The sequence below is a fragment of the Sciurus vulgaris genome (assembly GCF_902686455.1).
Source record: "Sciurus vulgaris genome assembly, chromosome: 12".
Classification (NCBI taxonomy): Eukaryota; Metazoa; Chordata; class Mammalia; order Rodentia; family Sciuridae; genus Sciurus; species Sciurus vulgaris.
Genome location: NC_136473.1, coordinates 70,869,625 through 70,892,183, shown reverse-complemented (window position 1 = coordinate 70,892,183; position 22,559 = coordinate 70,869,625). Strand labels below are relative to the sequence as shown.

The 22,559-nt window shown below is 41.8% G+C and overlaps 1 long non-coding RNA gene across 1 annotated transcript in view; it reads right to left on the bottom strand.

Annotated features, from left to right (window-relative positions):
• Positions 1 to 14,076: 14,076 nt before the first annotated feature.
• Positions 14,077 to 22,559, bottom strand: part of LOC306641864 — a 178,567-nt gene continuing 170,084 nt past the window's right edge. Inside the window, exon 4 of the long non-coding RNA XR_013758323.1 lies at positions 14,077 to 14,248. This is a non-coding gene — a long non-coding RNA (uncharacterized lncRNA). The remainder of the gene's footprint in view (positions 14,249 to 22,559) is intronic.

Genomic DNA, 22,559 nt, shown 5'->3' with positions numbered 1-22,559 from the left:
GAAAAATTTCACTGAAAATCACTCTGTGCATATCTGATAACAATGGTGAATTTCTGAATATGAATAAGCAGAAAGGTCTGCCGGGGGAGAGGCACGCTTGTATCTGAGGATCTTTCCCCAGGGTTCTTTCAGCACACAGAAGGTGGACGAGGACTGTCACATTGGGGAGAATAGACACATACACCTCAAAAATGTCCCTGTCCAAATGTAAAGGCTTACCTGATACTCAAGCCAGGTTGACCTTGACCCTATTTAACTGACACCTTTGAGTAGGGAGCATCCTAACACTTTTAGACTCAACTCACTGCCACCTGACTGAGGTCTCCCAGATATTAAAACATAAATAGACCACAAATGAGCTTCTGGGTCAGACTTAGATCTTTCAGACCTCATATGGTGATGTCAGCAAGGTTTGAGTATGAAGGGCATCACATTTAAAGTTTATGAATGCCTCCAAAGCACATGAATGTTCTTAGCACCTGATTTATAACATGCATTGCTTGGAATGTGATCTAAATTTTTGAGGTTATTTTGAGATTCAGTTTGTATGTATACCTTGTCCAATAATAAATCTTAGAAGTTTTCTGTCCACTCAGATGTTCATAGAATCACTTCCAAGAGGATGGGAACTGTGAATCACCCATTGATTCAAAAGCTATTTACTGAGCACTTACTATGACCTCGAGAGCTATTTCAAACACTTGGGATGTGTCCATAAATAAAAGAGACTAAGATGCTTGCCTTCATGGAGCTTAACATTTCTAGTGGGGAAGACAGACACCAATAAAAATTATTAAGTTAATTTTGTTGTATGCTGAAAGGTGATAACTGCTATGGAATAAAAATATATTTGTATTAGAATGGGGCAGAGAAATCAGAGATGCCCATGGAAGGAGCAGAGATAGGCTACATTGAGTAACGCTGAGCAAGACTTGCAGGAAGCGTGGATATTAACCACATAGTTGTGTGGGGCAGCAGGAGCAGTGTGCAGAAGCCTTTGTGTACCTGGAGTGTTTTCAGAATGCCAAAGAGGCTTGAGTTGAGTGACATGAAGCGGGATGGGTTGTAGGCCATGGTGGTAGTGGAGGGGGGTTGATCAGGGTTGAGAGGAGAGATAGAAAATAAGTGTCTACCTTCTGATGCTGCCACATGGAATATACCAGTGATCATGTTCAGGGAATGAATGAATGAAATGAGTGAAGGAAAGCCAAAGGGTGGAAGGTCCTCTGACCTAACTCTCATGTGGCCTTTGGTGTATACCAAATGCCAATGATTGCATTCTTTGAAACATTAGTCCCTGAAATATTCCGGCAGAAAAAGGTTCCAATCTCAGATAAGTTCTCCATTTTGTGGATTCCCATGCTGTAGATTGACAGATTGCAATTAGTATTTGAAAGACTTAGCAAAATTCTCCAAGGAATGGCATGTTTCAACTCAGCATTTGGAGCATTTATCCAGCCACAAAGCCTATATCTTCCTCCCTCTTTTTCCCTGTACCTTTGCCATTCTTTAAGCAAAGGAGTCTACAGGACCTGGTGTTGGGAAATGATGACTGATACGGAATCAGAACCCAACAGCTGCCAAAGGACACTCTTCCAACCTCCACCCTCCACCCACCCCACCCGCACCCTGTCATTTCTGAACCACTCTGAAGCTCAGAATCGCCCTTTTATATTGGATGGAATAAAACCTACTGCCTTGTCATTTCTGTTAGTTTTACCCATGGGACTGTAGTATAATCCTGAGTTATAGAAGTGTGTGCTACTTTTAGGGGCAGTCACCTATGTTTGTAAAGGCTGGGGAGGAGAGAGAGGGAGATACTGCCTGTTTAAATGACAGTAATGCTCCTTCAAATTTTTTGGTTTGAGATAAGCCCTCCAGAGAAACTTACAATGCACCAGCCAAAATTGTTGAGTCACCCTTTTTTAGGCAACCTGGAGTAAACTTAGCTCATTATAATACTAAATTCTCTGCTCATTATAGTACTAAATTCCCATACACCATTTTTCAACACACTATGTATGACCTGGAACTGAGCATGCTCAGGAATGTGCCCACCTCTGTGTATGATGACTTGTCTTTCCTATATGCATATTTATGAGTTTCCCCCATAAAAGGGCCTTGCTTTCTCTACTCAGGGAGTCACTGCTTTGAGAATTATTCCCAGCGCTCTTCTTATCGTTGGAAGTAATAAACACGTTTTCATTCTTTTATCTCTTGGTTGTGCTTATCAGTTTTGCATTCAACCATTGGATTTGGTTATAAAACTTTATTTAGAGTTTTTTTTTTTTTTTTTTTTTTTTAATTCTGAATTTGCCACATAACTGCTTGCTGGGCCACTGCTAAGATTCTGTTATTTTTCTTTTCTAAATTACTGACCTTATACACTTGTAGTGAGGACCAAATAAGGTATAGAAAAGTGTTTCACAAGGTGCCTCTGAGGTTGCAGTTAGTCCCCTCATTTGTCCTCTTCATAGTTCTTCTCACAAATTTGGAGAGAGGAACCATGCCTCCCTGAAATTCTCTTTTCTCCAGGCAACTGTCTCTGGTTCTTCCTAACATAGACACTGATTGTGAACTGTAAATACTGCATCAGTAATCAGCGGCTGAGGTGCACCCCAGTCCTAGAGCATCACATGATATAGAGGCCAGGATGGGCAACCCTTCACTCTCCACATTCCATGATTCTGCAGGTCCATTCTGTTTTTAAACTGGGAGTTCCATAATAAAACTTCATCATCCTATGTACGTGTATGATTACACGAATGGTAAGAATCTACATTGTGCACAACCATAGAAACGAAATGTTGTACTCCATTTGTGTACAATGTCTGTAAAAACTAAAAAAATAAAATAAACAAGAGGAAATTAGCCATGAATGAAAAAATTTACACTAAAACGAAACATGCTCAGAAAAAAAAAATTTTAAAAACCCATCTTTAAGGTCTTCTGAGGAAAAGCATCACATTGCTACAAATACTGTGGGAAAATGTCTTCTTTTCTGAGAACACCATCTAAAGACTTGCACATGAAAAATGGCAAGTGATACTCCCTAAATGTCAAAATCTACACCTTAATAAATGAGAGACAGATCTGCTGTAGGAGGTGAATGTTCACATTTTGCCTGACACTGAAATGCATGACTACTGAAGAAGCCAAGTTAAATTCCTATAATCCATACTATTGGAGGTTGTAATGGTAAGAAGAATCTCTAGCATTAAATGGTCTGCCACAATAGTATATTGGATTTCTTAGTACCCCTTGTTTGAGTTCACTGCTTTTGCTTTCTTCAGCAGGAAGTGATTTGAAAATAAACAAAGAGTGGTGGTAGTTAACCTAGTTGAATCCATTTAGTGTTTCCTTGACCCTTGGCTGGTGTACTTGATTCCTTCAGGGTCCCTTTACAGTTGGTGCATAGCTTGTCTCTTCCACTCATTTGCTTATTTTTATTTCTTAAAAATGTTACAGAGGTATAGTAGGTCCTTCTTTATAGTTTACAGTACTGCCGTGGTAGTTTAAACCTTTGTTTATGTATTCAAATTTCCAGTTTGTAGCATGGCACTGACAGATAAATACCTGAGGATACCATTACCATAAAAGAGATTGAACACAAGAAGCATTTTCCTCCATGCCTTATTGGAAAACTGAATTTGAGATAATAATATAAAAAGTCGCTGTCATTTGGACACACTTTCTTTGTGGTCCTTAGCAGTTCTATTTTCTTTCCAAAGGTCCAGCTCAGAGAAGTCTATCCCATATAGCAGGTTTCAAAAATCCCAAGTGCACTACATTAACCCGCCTACATTTTCTTTCTTCCTATGTATTTTCATATGTTTCCTTCATCATAAATTTATACTTGTTCAAATAGTCATAATTTTAAGTGAGATTTCATTTAAAACATTTCATGGAGACGGGGTCACAGTGATGGCGTAGAGATGAAATAAAAACTGGAAGTTTTGAACTTGCTTCCTATGTGTGACTTTGTGTCTATCTCTAACAGTGAGGCTGGTTTGTATTTCCCTCACATATGGTTTGACCGTTTGGAAGAATACCATAAGCACATCAGTCTCACCAGTTCATGAAGATGAGGCTGCATTAAAATGTCACTAAGTTAACTAAATGACAGCAATCCCAACAGGGGGAAGCCAGGTGAGGAAGAGAGATCCAGCTCAGCAGAAGTGTCTTTGTACTTTACGTTAGCTCCTCGATAAAGTCGTGCAAGTTGAGGCTGCAGGGACCTGGGCCCTGAGAAGAAGAGCCCCAGGCAACAACAGCTGGGCTGAGCTTCCTCCTCCTCTCAGAAAGCTTCCAGTGAGCACATCATGTGGTTACCAAGTCTGAGGCCACTATCACTAGTCTGGAAGAAAGTTGTTGAATTCTAATAAAATGAGGATGCTAAATGAGAAGAAACTTCGATAAGAACTGAAATCGCCTCTCATCATCATATATTTTGAATTTTTAAAGTAATTTTGGTGCAGACAGATTTATAAAAAGAAGAAAGAAAGAAAGAAAGAAAGAAAGAAAGAAAGAAAGAAAGAAAGAAAGAAAGAAAGAAAAATTGTTTAGCATCTAGTAAGAAGGATTAATGATGCTTGAGACCAAGACAGCATCATTTCTAGACCTGTACTCTTCTTTCTTCATCCACTTTGGTTCATGAGGAGAATTGCTCTTTGTCACAGGTGACCCACACATGGGACAGTACAATGAGGTTATGACTTAGAGGTATGAAATTATGTTCATATCTTCAGGGCTGATTCTTATTCCTATCAATAGACTCGTTCAACTTGACTATATTTGACTGAACATCATCCATGATAGTGATCCTTCCACCAATAACTCAGTCTGAATCTTTGGCATTTATTTTCCCCCTGAATCACAGAATTATTGAAGGAACATTATCTGTGGAAAAGAATTTGGAGAAACCCACCTGCACACCTTATTCAATATGTGAATTTCTTCTATAAGAGTGTTTTAGTCAGCTTTTTTGCTACTGTGATTAAAGGACTCGACCAGAACAACTATAGGGGAAGAAAAGTTCATTTGAGGGCTCATGGTTTCAGAGGTCTTAGTCCATAGACAGCCGGCTCCATTCCTCAAGGTTACCACCATTCCTTGGTGCTTGAGGTGAGGCAAGGACATCATGGTGGAAGAGTGTGGCAGAGGGAAGCACCTTATGTGGTGATCAGGAAGCAGAGAGAGAGAGGTCCCCACTTGCCAGACACAAATATATACCCCAAAGCCACACCCCTAACTAATACCCCTTCCAGTCAAACCCTACTTCAGTTACCACTCAAGTTAATCCCTAACAGGGGATTAAGCACTGATTGGGTTAAGACTCGCATAACCCAATCACTTCTCCTCTGACTCTTCTTGCATTGTCTCACAGGTGGGCTTTTGGGGAACACCACATCTAAACCATAACAAAGTCTTCCTGCCTCTTCTTGAACAGGAGCATCAGGAAATTCTTCATTGCAAGAGAATCTCTTCTGTTCTTTAGCAGTTCTTTTGTTGTGAACTGAATATCTGTGTCCCCCCATTTTCCACCACCAAGTTCATGTGCTGAAACCTTAACCCCCTGTGAGATGATATTAGGAGTTGTGGCCTTTGGGAGGTGATTATGCTTAGATGAGGTCAAGAGGATGGAGCTCCTGGTGGGGTGAGTGCCTTATAAGAAGGGGAAGAAAGACCAGAGCTGTTGCTTTCTGCCATGTGAGGGCACAACAAGAAGGCAGACAGGGAGAGACCCTTTATCAGACCTGACCACACTAGTACCCTTATCTCCAGAACTTCAGGAAAAGATGTCTGCTCTCAAGCCACCCAGTAACCATGGTATCTTGTTAGAGCAGTCAAGCTGATGAAGACATCCATCCATCAGAAAAGATATACTTAAATGGAGCTGAGACTCTCTTAGCCATGTCTACCCCAACTCTCCCCAAGTTCTCTTTTCTGGAACCACACCAGAATCATTTGTATCCTGTTCTATCCTGAACTTCTCTCACACCATTTATCCTCTCACAATAAATAAGTACATCCGATGGAGTCTGTAAGTCAGCTGTGGGTTCCAGCTTCCAGAAGTTTCCTCTGCATCCCTCAACTTCTAAAGCACACCATGAAGTTTAATAGGGAAAAGTTCCCTTAGTTTTCTTTTTTAAATAAAAGTTTTCAATTATCATCGCTTCCATCAAATATAGGTCTAGTAATAAGACCTGTTAGGCGGTGACCAGCCCATTACCAGCATGCTAATGGGAGCTCGGCCAGGTGGTCTCGGGCCCAACAGCTCAAGTCGGCATTAGCTGCTGCTTAGAAAAAGGCCGCAAAACACCATCCCTAATGATTTAACAGCTTGTCTCCGAAAACACATTAACCAAGGGAGCTTTTAAATATTAAGAAATAATTACACCAACTCACTGTTGTCCTTCCTCAAAATTATATCACATCAGGGCTCTGCTAGATAAATAAATTTAGTAAAAGAACACAAGTCTTGTAAAAATGAAAAACTGTACCCAATGAAATGTTATTTCCAGTTGATGGCAGGAAGGAGGACAGAGGGAAGGTAGAATTAATGAAAATATTCAGACTACTTTCCCAAATGGATGCTTAGAGTAAATCTTACCCTAGCCAAATTAATTCTCCATTATTGGTATTTCAAACTCTTTTTCACTATCCCCAAACTTTTGGGATTGGATTAGAACTGGCAGGGACCAGAGAATGCCCTGGAACCAATATGGTCCACCCTAGCTATATAAAAGCCCATTTAGAGTCTGGAACATAGAAACCCAAAGAATTTGGTACAGAGGTGGAGATGTGGGCCATCACAGCAGCTAGGCATAACTTTGCCATCACCAGAATAGGAAAAATAATTTGGGGATAAAAGATGACCTTCTGAAACATTGTCTCCACTTAGGGACCACTGCACCTAAAATTCTATCATTAAATATTGCCCTCTTTGTGCAGAATGGCTGAAACTTCAAGTGAACATCGATAGGATATTTGGGTCATTTACACTTGAGTGTGAGTGAGTTTAATAGCTTCTCGTCCCTTGCCCAAACAAGACCCTGGGCAATGAGAGGTCAGTGGGCACGTAAGTGGGAAGGGCCCTGAAGGAAGGAAATGGAGAGGCACGCTTTACAGTTTTGCTCCAGCTCAGGTCAAGTGGAAGCTCTAGGACTCCCAGGTCTGCTGGCTTCCTGGGAAGTACTCTGTTCACCCCGGCACTGCCTTAGCTATCAGTGACAGCTGAGCCCTGGAGACTTCTGAAAGCACAGACCAAGCAAATAGGGAAAGCGCTTAACCCACTTGGGCTGAAACAGATTTTTGTAGAATGAGCTCCCACTCTACGGCCTTTGGGTGTCATGCGACTTCACTTTTTCCATTGCTTTTTCCTTTGCTGCAAAGAACCTCTGCCTTTCGGTCACCTTTTGAAGTTAACGGCAGGGCGTAGCTGCATATCCGTATTTTTATAGGCTTCCTAATGACCTGCTTAATTATTTGCTTTCTTTGGGGCCAGATATGCTCCTGATAGGCTGTGGGAGCCTGGCCTCGGATGGGTTCAACACAGAGTTCCAAGCTTCTTGATTACTGAATTCCAAGTGACTGTCTCTCTGGGGCACACAGACTTGAATGTGAAGCTTTATTTGCGTTTTATTTATTCATAAGGTTGGCAGAGGCCTTTTCTCCAGAGAGGTCTAGGTGCCTAATAGGAAATTAGTATATAGATTTCCCACCAAGTCAATTGCTTTGCAATCCTTTGCTGCCTTTCTGGTGTTCTGAGATTACAAAGATCCAGAAACCAAGAGCACTTTGGTCTAAGCTCAGAATGGCCAGCTCTTACACCTTGGTTCTATACCATGCTCAGGACGGAAGCTGCGATTTCAAGTACAGGGTTTTTCTTCTGTTTGTTTTGCTTTATCCTTCTGAGTGGAGGGACAGTCTCAGAGACCCTCTTAACATAGGCAGGAATTAGGATCTATAAAAGCATTGTTTGCACGGAGTCCTCTGTGTCAGTCTTCATCTGAATACTTCTCATTTCTATAGGCCCTGGGAAGTTGTAACAAACCATTCCTTAAAGGCCTCTCTTGTTGAGTACAGGCTTGACTAGAGTCTACTTTGGATATTCATACTCTAGACAGGAGTATTTGATCAAATGCACACTAAAGTTAAATCTGTGAATAAATTTATTGTACTTCCTTTCAAACCTTCTAATGTGTGCATGTGAGATGCTTATAATAGACAATACATAAGTTACCACCTCCTTCCAGTATCAGGGTTAACTGGAATGAGCATGGGGTTCATCCACTACTTTTTATTTTCTGTTGATGGTTCATTTGCTTTCTCTCCTACGAAAATCAGTACTCCTTACTGCTGTAATCTAGATCTACATAAAAAAATATGTTAAGAGAACTTTGTGGCAAATTTTGGAAGTATTCCGATCTTGTTTTATCAAAAACTCTGAGGAAGTAAATCTTGAAAGTGATTTTATGCCCCCCCAACCCCTTTTCTTCTCTTTTCTCTCTATCTCTGTGCATTGATATGGAGTCTGTTAACTATTTTCTGGTTGAACCTGACACTTGGTAGTCATCAACTAATGGCATCGAATTAGCAGCCATTACATTCTTCAGTTGCTTTCTGTTTGGACATGAGTTTATTGATCTGGTAAGATTTTATTCTTCAGAAACATAAACAACATGCCATTTGATTTGGCCTCTGTATTGTCTCTGAGCACCCCCAGAGAGGCACTTAAGAAGCAACCTATGGAAGAGGGAGAAAGGCTATTACCTCTTTCCAAGAAGAGGGGGAAGGAATCGGGTTAAGCTTTGATCACTATCATTTCACCTTTGGACTTTTATTACAGCTGTTTGACACAGCCACTTGGCAGATCGAGTAGGAAGATAAATGTGCCTGTGTGAATAGGTTTAATATCAAAAGTGGATATGAGACATGCACATGATTTCATCCAGGAAATGTTCATGTCCACAAGATGTGCTGGTTACCGTGGGTGATCCTTTCAGGCTGGAGGGGCCAAAAGGTGAACGCCGCGGAGCTACCTTTTGCTATGAATATTTCACAGCCTGAGTATCCCTTTTTGACTTGGGGCTGTGTGCTGACTGAGGGCCTCTTCAGGATGAGTCCTCAGTTGACTGATGAATACAAAACGCCTTTCTGAACAAAAGGCATTCAAGATTCGCTGAAGACAAGACAACCTACTTTGGTTTCTGTGTCTGGTACCGGAGTATCAGCGGAGATAAAACACTGAGTGACAGGGAAGCGAAATACAGAATAACACAACCTATTGTCCTGCCATTGACGGTAAGTATAATGGGAAAGTGAGCGAGTCACCGTAATGTCACGGACCGCTGTGAACTTGGGAGAACTCAAGGATCAGAAAGTAACATGAAACAAGGAGGGAAATGAAGATAATATTGGGTTACTGAACATTCTCAAATTGTACTGAAACGCATCCCGTCCCTTTGGAGGGGCATGTTTTTGACAAGGAAGACAATGGGAAGAAACTGGCAGCTGTAACAATATCGCCATTTTCTTTTACTACGGGCCGTAATGTGAACTTCTTAGAAGACACCTTCTTTCACCACAGCTTTGTTGTACAGTCTATTGAGGAGCCCAGAGACCAAAGTCACTGCCTTGTTCTGGGGCTGTCTAAAACCAAGGAGTCTGATTCTCCTAGCCAACGACAGCTGCTCTGTTGTGAATTACAGCACAGGTTTGCAGCCAAGGGCAAAGGAAAGGAACTGAGAGGGAAGGAGAGAAGCAAAGAGAGGGGGTGAGAGGGGTGCAGAATTTGGGGTACAGGGGTGAAAAAATAGGAAGAAAAAGTGAAGGCAATTGAGGAGAAATGAGAAAAGGAATTTTCACGGTGAGAGACGGGGGAGAATAGGGATGTGCTACCTTCCCAGTATCTGAGCAAGGTTCTTCTCAAACAAAAAAACAACACAGGAAAAACTGAGTTACTTTTGGAATAATTTTGTCAAAACCAGAAATTTGCCCTTGACTTATCTATATTTCTGGTAGAGATTCAGCTAATGTCTGGTAACATTCTTCCATGTGCAATATTCTTATACTAAAACATGCTCTCCTAAGCACACACCATGGAGAAAGCACCTATCAATCAAGGGTCCTGACATACAGGCTACTTATCATGCACAGTAGTGCATCTAAAGGCTATGGGCTCTCCCTGGCAGCCAAAGCATCATAACTATACAGACACAAAACTTTTCACACAGATACAGCAGGTTCACACTCCCAATGTCCATTCATAGACTTAGATGAAGAAGAGCTATTCTATAATAATAATAATAATAAATTTTTTAAAAGAGATGCTATATCAAAAGGTCTGACATGGAGCTGATATGGAGTAGAATTTTGAATTAAGTGAATATTCTTAACAACTGGATATTCCAGTTCACCAAAGTTTGCCATATATGCCTTTACAAATAAATGACTTTCAAGGAACTATAATATTTCAAGGTCAAAAGTATACTTATCATAATATGACCCTTTGATTGGTTTCTTGCTGACTCAGAGGCACCTGGGGGATCTTTTGAATTAACAAGACAGTGATGTCTATATCAGAAATCATGGTGCACTAATGCAGTAATAGAGAGGATAGACAAGATGAGTTGGAATTGACTAGCACCCAAACACATTCTCTAGAAGTAGTTTTTTTTTAATCAATACTGATTACCAGTATATTCTCTTGTCTTTTTAAATAAAAGTAGAATTAAGAGAAATTTCAAAAATTTCACTACTAGCTTATCTAGAAATAATTGTGTTGCAGGTAATGGCATGAGAGGGTATAAATACACCATAGCCAGGCTGTCTCTTCTCTTCACCATCAACACTGGCACTTGAATTCTCTGCCCTCATCATTTGATATCTTAACATGGGAACTGAGAAGCCTTGGAAGGCCTGGTTGCTGGATTATGGAGATAGCAGGGAACCAGGCACGTTGCTGCCTAGAGCTACCCTCCATTTTTGAGATGAGGTAGCACAAGGTCCCTCGAAGAAACAATCTCCTTTTAATCAAAGGGTGATGAGAAGCATGACTGAGAAGGAGTTGGGTCTGATCTGTAAAGCAGCCCTGGTAGTTGATTCAAGGAGTCAATGGGAAGAGATGGTCAATAATCCAGGAAAGAGGAGCATGTGGAAAAACACATGTTATGTAGGATGGGAGAGAAATGACAAAGTTATTAATATCATGAGAGCACTACTCTTATTCTTTGCAGCATCATTGTCATAGTTCACCTGAATGAAGACGCAGACCTGGGCCAAAGAGGAAAAGAAGATCTAGAAAACCAAGATGAAATGAATTTCTTTCTGCTCTAAGTGCTACAAAATGTTGGTTGATAAGTATGGAAGTGAGAACCCTGGAAGTTAAGATGCATATACTTCCCAACCACCAGGGGCTAAGTTCACAAATAACTGCTGCCAGACACAAACACCATTAGCAGGAAATTATTTCCACCCTGAAGCTATGTTTGAATTACATTACCTACTTCTACCACCAACTCCACTATCACCCACCACCTGAACTCATTTTTTTCCATATATTAACTTAATTCATTATTAATAAAATATTTTATATCTCTATTACATTCTCATTTAACAGACAAGAAAAATGAACATTAGAGATATTGTGTTTCATGTCAGGACACTGAAATGGACAACTACTGGCCTAGAATTCAAACCCAGGTTCCACTGAGGCCAAAGGTTGGTAGTTCATAGGCAATGGTGTTCACTTTCTTAGGCAAGAGTGGGCTTCCTGTAACCCCAGAGAAGTCTACATTTTAGCAAAACACACACACATACACACACAACACACACACACACACACACACACACACAAAAACAAAACAGTTTCTACTCCTGATCTTCCTGGCTTGGTTTATGGTTATTTATAGCACTCTCCTTATAACTCCAGAGTTACTGGTGATCTTGGACAAACGCTTTCACCTACCTAAGGCTTAATTTCCTTTTTTGCTAGAATGAGGCATTTCCCTTAACCCTGATATTTTTTACCTTTAACACTCTTTGACTTTATTCAGCATCTGTCTGCTATGCTTGGACGCTTTGAACACTATTGAAAATCCAAAATTGAACAAGGTGGGGCCTTCAACCTCAAGGATTCCCACCAGGTCACGAGCTTTTCCAGAGAAAAAACTATGCCATTCATCTTTGTACCTTTGCTCCCCTTGTCTAACTCACTGCCCATACATTATACCTGCTTAACGAATGTTTATCCAAATTGCCTGACAGAAGGGAGTTGGTCACAATAAGTAGTACAAAACAGAATGTAGCAAATAATTTAGAATCAAGACAGTATAGTAAAATAGGCTATAATTTGGATCCAAAATAATGTTTCCTAAAGGCCATTGTGTTGAAGGCTTGTTCCTCAGCCTCTGGCACTTTGGGAGGTGGTGGAACTTTTAAGAGGTGGAGCATCATGGGAGGAAGTGATTTCATAGGGACGGGCCCTTGAAAGAGATATTGGGACCCAGGCCCCTCCTCTCTCTCTGTTTGCTTTCCAGATGCGATGAGATGAGTAGCTTCCTCTGCCATGTACCCCCATGATAATATTCTGCCTCAAGACAGGCCCAAAGCAACAGGCCAACTGACCATGGCCTGAAACCTCTGAAACTATGAACCACAATAAATCTTTTCTACTTGTTAAGTTGTTTATCTCAGGTATTTTGTCACAGTGATGGGAATCTGACTAATGTCATTGAAAAAGGAAATTAATAACCAGCTGGAGTGCTCAGAAAAACTCCATAGAGGAGCTGAATTCTGACCTCAAAGGATAGGAAGGGCCTTGGTGGGCAGAAATAGAGCATAAGGAAATTCTGGAGATAGGACAGTTCCCTCTCATCCACTTTCATCTGCCAAGTGGGGTGTGTAAGAATGTAGCAGCAGCTGAGCCTACAAAGCAGGCTGGGGTTGAATTATTAAGAGACTTAAATTTTTGAGCTTTGGATTTTGGACCCTTCTGTCAGAAATGAAGAACCATTGGGGTTTTTAAACAAAGAAGTGTTGTTAACAGTTCTGCCATATTTAAATTTAATCAAAGCTGAGCATTGTGGGAAGCAATTTCATGTATTCTAATACTTAATGTTATTTAAGACTCCAAACAACTGTGTAAATTAGATGCTCTTATTACAGGTTGATCACATTCCAATAAAAATAGGTTATAAAAATACTACCCTCCATTTTTGAGATGAGGTAGCACAAGGTCCCTAGAAGAAACAATCCCCTTTTAAAAATAGCATTTACAAACTTTAACTTTTGCAGTATGCCTTTCTTTACCCTCAAAAAATTAGAAAAAGAGAGGAAAGAAAAGGAAGGGGGAATAGAAGGAAGAAAGGAAGAAAACCTCATATTTTCAAGATTACATGCCCTCTTTTCTGAACAAATGAGAAGAAATTGTGGCAGATGCAAAACCAGCTGTTGTCTGAGTTAATCTCAGGTCAGAGGGGCCGTTACTGAACCTCAGGTCTGTATAACAAGAATTTGTTCTTTCCCATAGCCATCTCCTTAACTATTTAACACCAAAACCAATTTTTTTTTTTTTTTTTTGGTGTCTGGATGCGATTTGGCAATTTCTTAAATTTGGTATATTTTATGTTCCCGGGCAGTCTATTGATGATATCATTTTGTGAAGGCGGAAATTCCGGGGTTGATAATATTTCTGTTAAATCCCTTTTTAAGACAGTTCATTTAGGAGATGGGTTCCCTTGGGACACACCTCTAGATGTTGGTTGAGTGCATTAAAGAGATTTATTCCTGGACAAATTGGCTTATAAATATGAACTAGCCCATGAAAAGTGACCCACAGGGCAAAACTGGAGGGAACTCTTCTTTTTGCTTTAGGGACTATATTTTTTGAAAGATGGAATAGGTAACTCCTTTCCTCTGACTAGCTTTGTGTATTTCTTCACTGAATGTAACCATTCTTCTTAATTTATTTAATACAGCAGTCCCCAAGGGATTGTAAACCCGTAATTGGACAGTTGAGATTAGGAGGTTAAGAAAACCGACACAGAGACAGGCTTTCGAACTCTGTAAGCAACTTTTTATTGGCTGAAGATTTCTTAAAGCACCATTTTAATTGTCTCCTGAGAGAGGTTGCCCCTGTCTTGTGGCCCACCGAGAGAGAACTCACAAGATGAAACGGGCACAGCCTGTCCCCTACTGAGCAAGCGTGGGCTTCATCCTCCGGCTTTTCATTGAAGAAGGATTTCTAGGAAGTGAATGAAGAAGAGAAAATTGTAGTCAGGTTAACATGAAATAAAAAATATAAAAAGCTACTCAAGGACTTTAATTTCTATCCTAATGCATTTCAAGTGCATCAAGTGTCTAGAAACATTGTAAGTTTCCCCCCCACTTTTTTTTTCTGGAAATTTTACTGACTGTTACCTTTAGTTTCTGACCACTTCTAATGTTAAAATCTCTCAGAAAACTCCCCATGGCTATGTTCTTCATGGAAAGTCTAGTAAAGAATTTGTATATGGTGTTCATGGGACTGAGAGCAATAGATGGTGCTGGAAGCAGGGAGGGAGGAATCTTGGAAGTCTATAGCAAAGAACCCCCAGATCATGATGACTTCCTCCTGTCCTTGTGGTGATCAGCACTTCTACTGATCTCAGAGTCCCTGAATCCTAAGCTCTCAATAGGATGAGCCTAAAATGTATCCATCAGCTGCTGTCAGAGTAGGAGGCTGGGGTTAGAGACCCAAGATGCTCTTGAATCACTATAACTTCAAAAAACACTCAGGGTTTACATCAAAGACACCTTGCTCCCAAATTTTATACAGAATTAAGACATGTGGGTGTCATACCCTAGGACAGTCAAGGAAAGCCAGCGAAAAGAGACAGTGATATGTGTGAAGTTTGGTCCGGGCTTATCTAGTCAGATAGCTCCCCCCATGTGCCCAACAGACGGGCTTCCTTTGCTGCTCAAGTCCTTGGCAGCACCTTCCTTTCTGCAATACTCTTGCTGGTCCTCACTGAAGCTCTAGATGGCTCTAGAATCCCTCCTTGCAGCAAGGACATCCTGAAGGGTTGAGAGGTCTGCTGGAGGACCATGGAAAGATGGAGGCTGTTTTAGTCAGTTGTTTCACTGCTGTGACTACGTGATCTGACCAGCACAATTACAGAGGAGGAAAAGTTTATTGGAGGGCTCATAATTTCAGAGGTCTTAGTCCATAGAAGGCAGTTTCCATTCTTTGGGGCTTGAAGTGAGGCAGAACATCATGGTGGAAGAATATGGCATCATCAGGAAGCAGAGAGAGAGAGAGAGAGAGAGAGAGAGAGAGAGAGAGAGAGAGAGAGAGAGACTCCACTCTCCAGATACAAAATATATACCCCAAAGTCATGCCCTGATTCCAATTTCCTCCAGCCACATTCTACCACTTCAATTAATCCATCAGGGATTAATTCACTGACTGGGTTAAGACTATTACAACCCCATCATTTCTCCTCTGAACCTTCTTGCATTGTCTCACATGTGAGCTTTTGGGGGACACCTCACATCCAAACCATAACAGAAGCATATACCTGTTGGTTTGATGGCAGCGAGCACCACATTGCTGGGCATTGTCTAGCTAAACAAGAGATGTGCTGATGTCCTGTTCTCTATTCAGTTGGGATATGGATAGAGTGAGGGTAGCTAGTGAGTGAGAATCACAGATTCTTAGAAGCAGAAGCAGATATGCCTCCTTGTGGGTAAGAATGTTTCTATTGTGGGTCCCAATACATGGGTTTTAGAATTATCCAGACTTGAGCTGAAAAGTCAACTCTTCTACTTCCTTCCCTGAAGTTCCTTTTCCTTACCAGTAAAATCCTTCCTCATTAGCATTTGCTGACTGGTCACTAGGAACAAGCACTACTATAAGCACTTTAAATGGACTAACTCATATAATTCTCACAGATAACTCTTCAATGTTAAACTAGAGATATAGTCTGTAGAATGTGCGTTCTAATCTTCAAAGATGCTGAGACACAGAAGGCTAAGTAACTTATCCCATGTCACACAGTTAGCAGATTACAGAGCAGGGATCTGGGTCTGGACAGCCTAGTGATCTTGGTCTGGACAGTCCAGTTCCAGAGGCTATATGTTATGAACTCCACTTTGCCCTGCTTCAGAAAATGAGAGTGCAAACTCACAGATGCTCTTTGAGAAATCGTTATTATGACTCCAAGTTATCCAAATGAGTCACTACCCCTCAGAGATGGTGGTTGTTGTTTTTTGACAATAAATCTACATAATCAAATCAGCATGTAGCCCAGTAGATTTCAAAATTTTGACAATACACTCCAAGTTGTAGAACACTCTTGAACATGAGCATGTATGTATGCGTGTATACATATCTACATATACACGCGTATACATATTTGTGTATAAACTGTATGTATCCTACTATGAAATATATCTCCATTATAAAACATGTAGACATCAGAAATTAAATGGAGGAAATAATTTTTAAAAATAGAAGTTCTGATAATCACTCCTACTCTTCAGAGGACTGCCTTTCTTACTCAATTTTGAAGACCACTGAGAAGCTCACGTTTCCATCTGGTCCACAATGATTGAAGAGAGAGCCCTGACCATCAAATGACCCTATCTCACCATTCTGACTTTGATCCCTTTTATCTAGGTCCTAAACCTGGTTGTCAGATGGCACAGAGTTTCCCCTTGTGGGGCACCAGGGTTTGACTCTAGGCAGATCTGTGCACCTAGCAATCAGAATCTTCTGCTCTTCTTATTTCTATTACCTCCTCCTCTCTTCAGCACCCTGCCCCTGGACCCTCTCAGACGCCCATTGGTGACCGTCCCTTCCTCTGCCTCCCTCTGCTCTGAACAAAAATACCTAATATACATCAACTACCTGAATCATAGTCTCTAACAGAGTGGTTTGCATTTCAAACCTTATCCCCCATTAAATTTTCAAAGGCACATTTTTTCAACAGGCAAATGAGGTCATTAATGTCCCAAGTATCCAAGCGCTGTGAAGTTTTAATGGGGAAACACTTGGGACTGTGCCTAACACACTACCTAGCATGCAGTGGGTGCTCAATAGGGCCCATCCAAGGTGCAGCATCTGATTCTAGAAGGGAAGCCTTAATCTCCTTCACAGGGGAGAAAACAGAGAGAGCTATTAACCTGAAATGAAGCCACATCCTGCCAAACCACATTCAAACAGAATGACTCTAGGCTGACAGCTAACTCCTGAGCCTCTGCCCCTTGAGTCTCTAGTGTGAATGGTACCTAGGTGTCGAGGCTGCCCTCAGCTTCCTCATTTGAAAATAGGGACTTGACCGTGCCTCCCTCTAGTTTAGCCTCTCAAGTTCCATCACCACACACACATTGCTCTTCAGCTGTCCTCCTTCCCAAGGCCCCTTCCCACTCCTGGAGCTCCCTGACCCTCATGAGGGAGCACCATTTCCAGACCAGAGAGGGAAGGTGGGGGAAGGCTGCCCACAGGGCTGAAGGGCAGCTGTTTGTATTATAATTAAGGTATTACAGCATAAACTGAAATGTAGCTTGACTACTCCAACAAGGTACTGGAGGTAATTACTACTGCTAGAGGCATTCTCCACTGCCAATTATTTGCCTTTCTAATTGAATAACTTAGGCTACATTAAAGAGGGCCAGGGAAAGGAAGAAGTGACTTCAAATACGGATGCTCCTTGAGACATCTCAGAACAGCATGAAGCTCAATCACAACCTTGCCCTTCCAGCCCTCCCAGGAGTGTAGACACTTAGGCAAATCAAACTCCGTGTGCCTCTTCCCTTACTGTAAAATGGGAATAACTGAAGTATAGACTCAATGGCACTGTTGTGAGGACTAAATTAAATAATACTTGTATTAGTCAGCTCTTGATCCCTATAACAAATATCAGAGATAATCAACTTACAAAGTGGAAAGGTTTATTTTGGCTCACAGTTTCAGTCCATGATCACTTGATCCTATTATTTTGGGCCTGTGGCAGCATATCATGGAGGAACGTGTGGTGGAGGAGGAAGGAAAAGAGAGATCACTTGGAGGCCAGGAAGAAAAGAGAGGAAGGAGGCCAGGTCCCAGTATCCCCTTCAAGGGCAAGTCCCCAATGATGTCACTTCTTCCACTAGGTCCCAACTCTTAAAGGTTCCACCAGCTCTCAACAACTTCTCAGACTGGAGACCAAGCCTTTGACACATGGGTCTTTTGGGGATACTTATCAAACCACAGTAATTCTTATCTGGGCACATAGACAACATTCATTAATCTGACCTAAAGAAATAATGTTCACAGAGGGTGGTACCAAGGAGGAGCAGGCATGTGTCTCTAACCCGTACATAGGGGAGAAATTCAGGCAGAAAACACACCTTCTTCCCACATGAAACAGCTTGGTAAATGAGGGCCAGCAGTAGATAGAAAGCATGCCTACTTGGATTAAAGAAATGAATTCCTTTGAGTTGTAGGGGAAATGATCCCTTCTTAGAAGCTGAGCAGATTTCTAAGATGCCCAGTCCCTAAGGGATTTGCTGATCTCTCCCTCTCCTCTGAATCCATACACAGTGCCAGCATTATGCATAGAAGTCTGGCTGCTCCCCAGGCCCAGGTGAACCCATGCTTAATATTACATTTGTACCATGCTTTCAGTGTTTAAAATCTTATTCCTCTCTCATTTCCTTCAAACCTCACAATTATCTGGAAAGGAAAAGTAACCCTCCTGTTTACAAATGAAAAAAATGGAGGCCAAGACTGATTATATAAATCATGGAAGCTCAATCAAGGACTAAAACAGATCTCTGCCTCCAGTTTTTCGCACTACCCCATAGGAAGGAAGTCAATGTAGTCCCCAGGGTTAACCACATACCCCCATCCCGATGCCCAACACCTTTACAGCTTTCAGGAAGACATCTCAGGGATGCTGATTTCCTAGGTCTAATGTAGGGCCCAGGTATCTTCAGTTTAACAAAGTCTCCAGATCTTTCCAATTTCAGTGGTTCAAGGGTCACACTCTGAGAATCACTGAACTCAGAACTTATGATGGGCGATGGAGTCCTATGAAATACCAACTGTGTGATATCAGTTAATTGACTTCACCTTCTTGAACATTAGTTTCCTTACATGCCAATGGAGATAATATTTATTGCCAAGGTGTTTTTGAGAATTAAATGAGATAATGCAAATAAAGTTCTGAACACAGAGCATACGGAGTGCTTGGTGATGTTAGAGTAATTGCTACCATTACTGCTGTGGTGGTCACAAATATTACTGATGTACAACCCAGTCTTGTGTTACTTAAGAAAGAAATTACTATAGCTGGGAAACTTCTCATCTGAAGTCATTAAATCTATTTAAAAAATTGATTTTAAAAAAACATAAATAGGATTTGATACATTTAAATCATTTTTTAATATGACTGATTCATTTATCTTCATTCAGCTGCCTTGGGTGTGGATGTTAGAAACTGTTTGGGTAAACAGTAGTTTATTCACTAATTAGCAGACACTGATTAATGGTAGGGAAAGGAGACAATTTGTAGTTATGCCAGGAGGAGCTTCTTGAGAACTGGCTTTAAGTCGATGTGATCTGCAAAAAATCCACAGCAGACGCACTGACAAGGCAATAAATAATGTGGAAACCCATCATGCCCAGCATTTTCCTCATTGCTCTTCATTTTCTTGGCACTCTGATTTCAAGTGCATCCCAAGATGTCAGGCTGCCTCCAACAGATCTGAATCTAGGTGGAGGGGCCTCTGCCCTCTTCCCAGAGAAAGCTTGCCCTGAACCTGCCCTGGGGGAAAGAAGAAATGTCAGAAGAAGGTAAAACAAATTGTACCAAGTGATGACCTGCAGATTCTCTGTGGTAGGGTATCCCATCCCTGCCCTTAGGATTTGGCAAAAGTTCTCAGTGAGGGATAAAATGACCACATCACCTTTGACTGGTGGCTCCAGTTTTGTCAGAAAGTCTCCTAGAAATATGTCATTTCGCCCAGACCACCTTCATCCTTTAGTGGGGCCAACTGGACCTGAGAAATACAAATTTCTGATTAAAGAAGACCCAGAGATACTCTTGGGTTCATTTTGATATCTTAATGACCTTGCTCTAAGAGAGGAAGTTTAGCATTTCCACAACCCAATAGGATGTGGGCAGGTGTACCTCACTGCTTGAGGGGAGATGTGCTTCAGCCCTTCCTTTGGAAATCTCAATCCTGCAACACTTATTTGGCAGCGAGCACACTACTCCAGAGAGCTCATGCAGCTACCTACATAGTGTGGATCGTCAGACCCTGAAAATTCCACCTTCTAAAAACTCCTCTCCCTGGGTATTTCTGTCTCCAAATGAACCTCTTCCGGAACAACATATTCAGTTCCTAAACTTTGTCTCCGACACAAGCTCCTGACATGATCCAAGAGCAGAAGTGTGTTTCTGCAGTGGGGAGACTTCAGAATAAGAGGTAGGCGACACACAGGTCAGTCTGACTCTAGCTTTTTCTCTGGGATACTGGCCCCCACCTTCATCTTCTCTTCCTAGACTATTACTCTTCATGACCTTCATTTGTCTGTGTCACCTGCCTTCTGTGGCTCTTGTCATTTCTGTGTCCCATACAGTGCCTCTCTGGGCATGCAGTGGGCTCCTTCTATGCCTGGGGAATGAAAGAGCAATGAGTGGACAGAGAAGCCTGGGAGAGCCACTCAGGATGAGGGGAGTGGGCACATCCACTCCAAGCTCCTCCGCCATGGGAAGCCTGGAGGAAACAGACCCTGAAGAGATAAGACTGACTATTAAACTTGTATCTAAAGTCCAACTTCACAGTAATGCCTTTTGTACAGCCACTGCTAAGTGGTGGCAATAAATGTGGAAAAATCACATCTTTGCTCAGTAATCCACTGCCTTTTATGCAAAATTATTCAAGACTGCCTCCATGTTTTATTCCTCACTCTTTCTCCATCTTCCTGAGTCCATTTTTATAACCCCTTTCTCTCCTTTTATAACCCTCTAAGAGTAAGTGACCTATTCCCTCACTTACTCTCTAAGGGCCCTCTGCATCCCTCATGGCCAAACAACCCAGCCAACTACTCTGTTGCCTTAATACTCTATAAAGATTCCTCTCCCCTCCTTCCTCCTTTCCTAGCTCCCTGTGTCCACTGTCACTGGGGCCACATGGATCTCACATTCTTCATGATTCATCTCCAGGAGGAAAAGTGCCCAAGAACAGGAAATGCACAGATGATACTGCCAGGGAAATGTGACATCCAGTGATAGGGGTGGACAGAAATGGAGATTTCTCTCTTCACTCACAGCAAGGAGCTGGAAGAGACTGCCCTCAATGAGGAATTTTATTTATTTTAATATTATCATTTGGGGAAAATAAGAATACCTCTCCTAATTTCTCCCAAAGCTGAGCTTCTTCATGATGTAGTGCTATTAATGACTTGCGATCCTCCTGTCCAGATCCCTCAAGCCTCAGAAGAATCCCACAAAGACAAGGGAATGAGCATTAAGGTGGTTCTACGTTGCAATGAGGAAGACCTTGGACCCTGAGGCCTGCTAAGGTGATGCGAGTCCAGCAAAAGTATAGGTCTGTGACACAAAGAGGATCTAGTCCCTCACTAACCTTCTAAGGGCCCTCTGCATCCCTCAGGGCAGGTACTCTTTCCCAGCTCAGTTGATAGGCATGGCTTGCCTCACACCTGCAAGTATGGAAATCCATGGAAAAATTCATTTATCCTCAACTGGTAAACAAGAGTCCTGATGCCCCTGGTCTTCAATCCCCTCACATGACAGGTAGCACATAAAGAAAATGCCTCTGAAAAAGATTCAGCATTTTCACTACCAAGCAATGAGAAACCCTGGCTCCTGTGTTGACGCCTGCCTCCTATGGTCCTGGCAGTGGCCAACCTGGCTGCTTGAATGCTGCTGCTTCTTCCATGGGAACAGCAGATGAGGCACTGGGCACTGCTCCTTGCAAGCCTCCATCCCATCCCTTGCAGTGCCAAGCCAGAGAAAAAGAAGTCAGGGAGAGGGAAGACTGTATCTCCAAGTAGGAGAGAAGGTGGGAAGATAAATGGCACCAAGTTTGAAAGGAGTTACAGGGCATCTGGGGAAGCCAGACTCCAATTAAAGTGCTTTGCATTCAGCCCACACCCTTTCCATTGGACTCACTCTTTGCTTTCAGGAATACACCCAGGGTCCCCTCTTCACAGCTGGATGGGACCCACCTTCTGTAACTCCAGAAACAGAGAGGGTTAATACTAAAATACAACATGCAAAACTGCTCGTCTAAATGTGGATACAGAAGGATTTGAAGACATACTTGCAGTGCAGGTTTTCTAGAGAAAAGCATGATAAAAACCAGGAGGGAGTAAGGAGCAGGAAGAGAGAAAATATTTGCTTAAGAAATATCAAGTCTCTGCTCCATTGAGAACCTGATGCTAAAAGGAAGCTGAGTTGGGACTCAGAGGTCCTTATAGCTGTCCTAGGAGATAGTCAATATCAGCCAGTGGTGCTCAGTTCATTATCAATGGATTGCCCAAGTTGAAGAGATTCATCTGCACC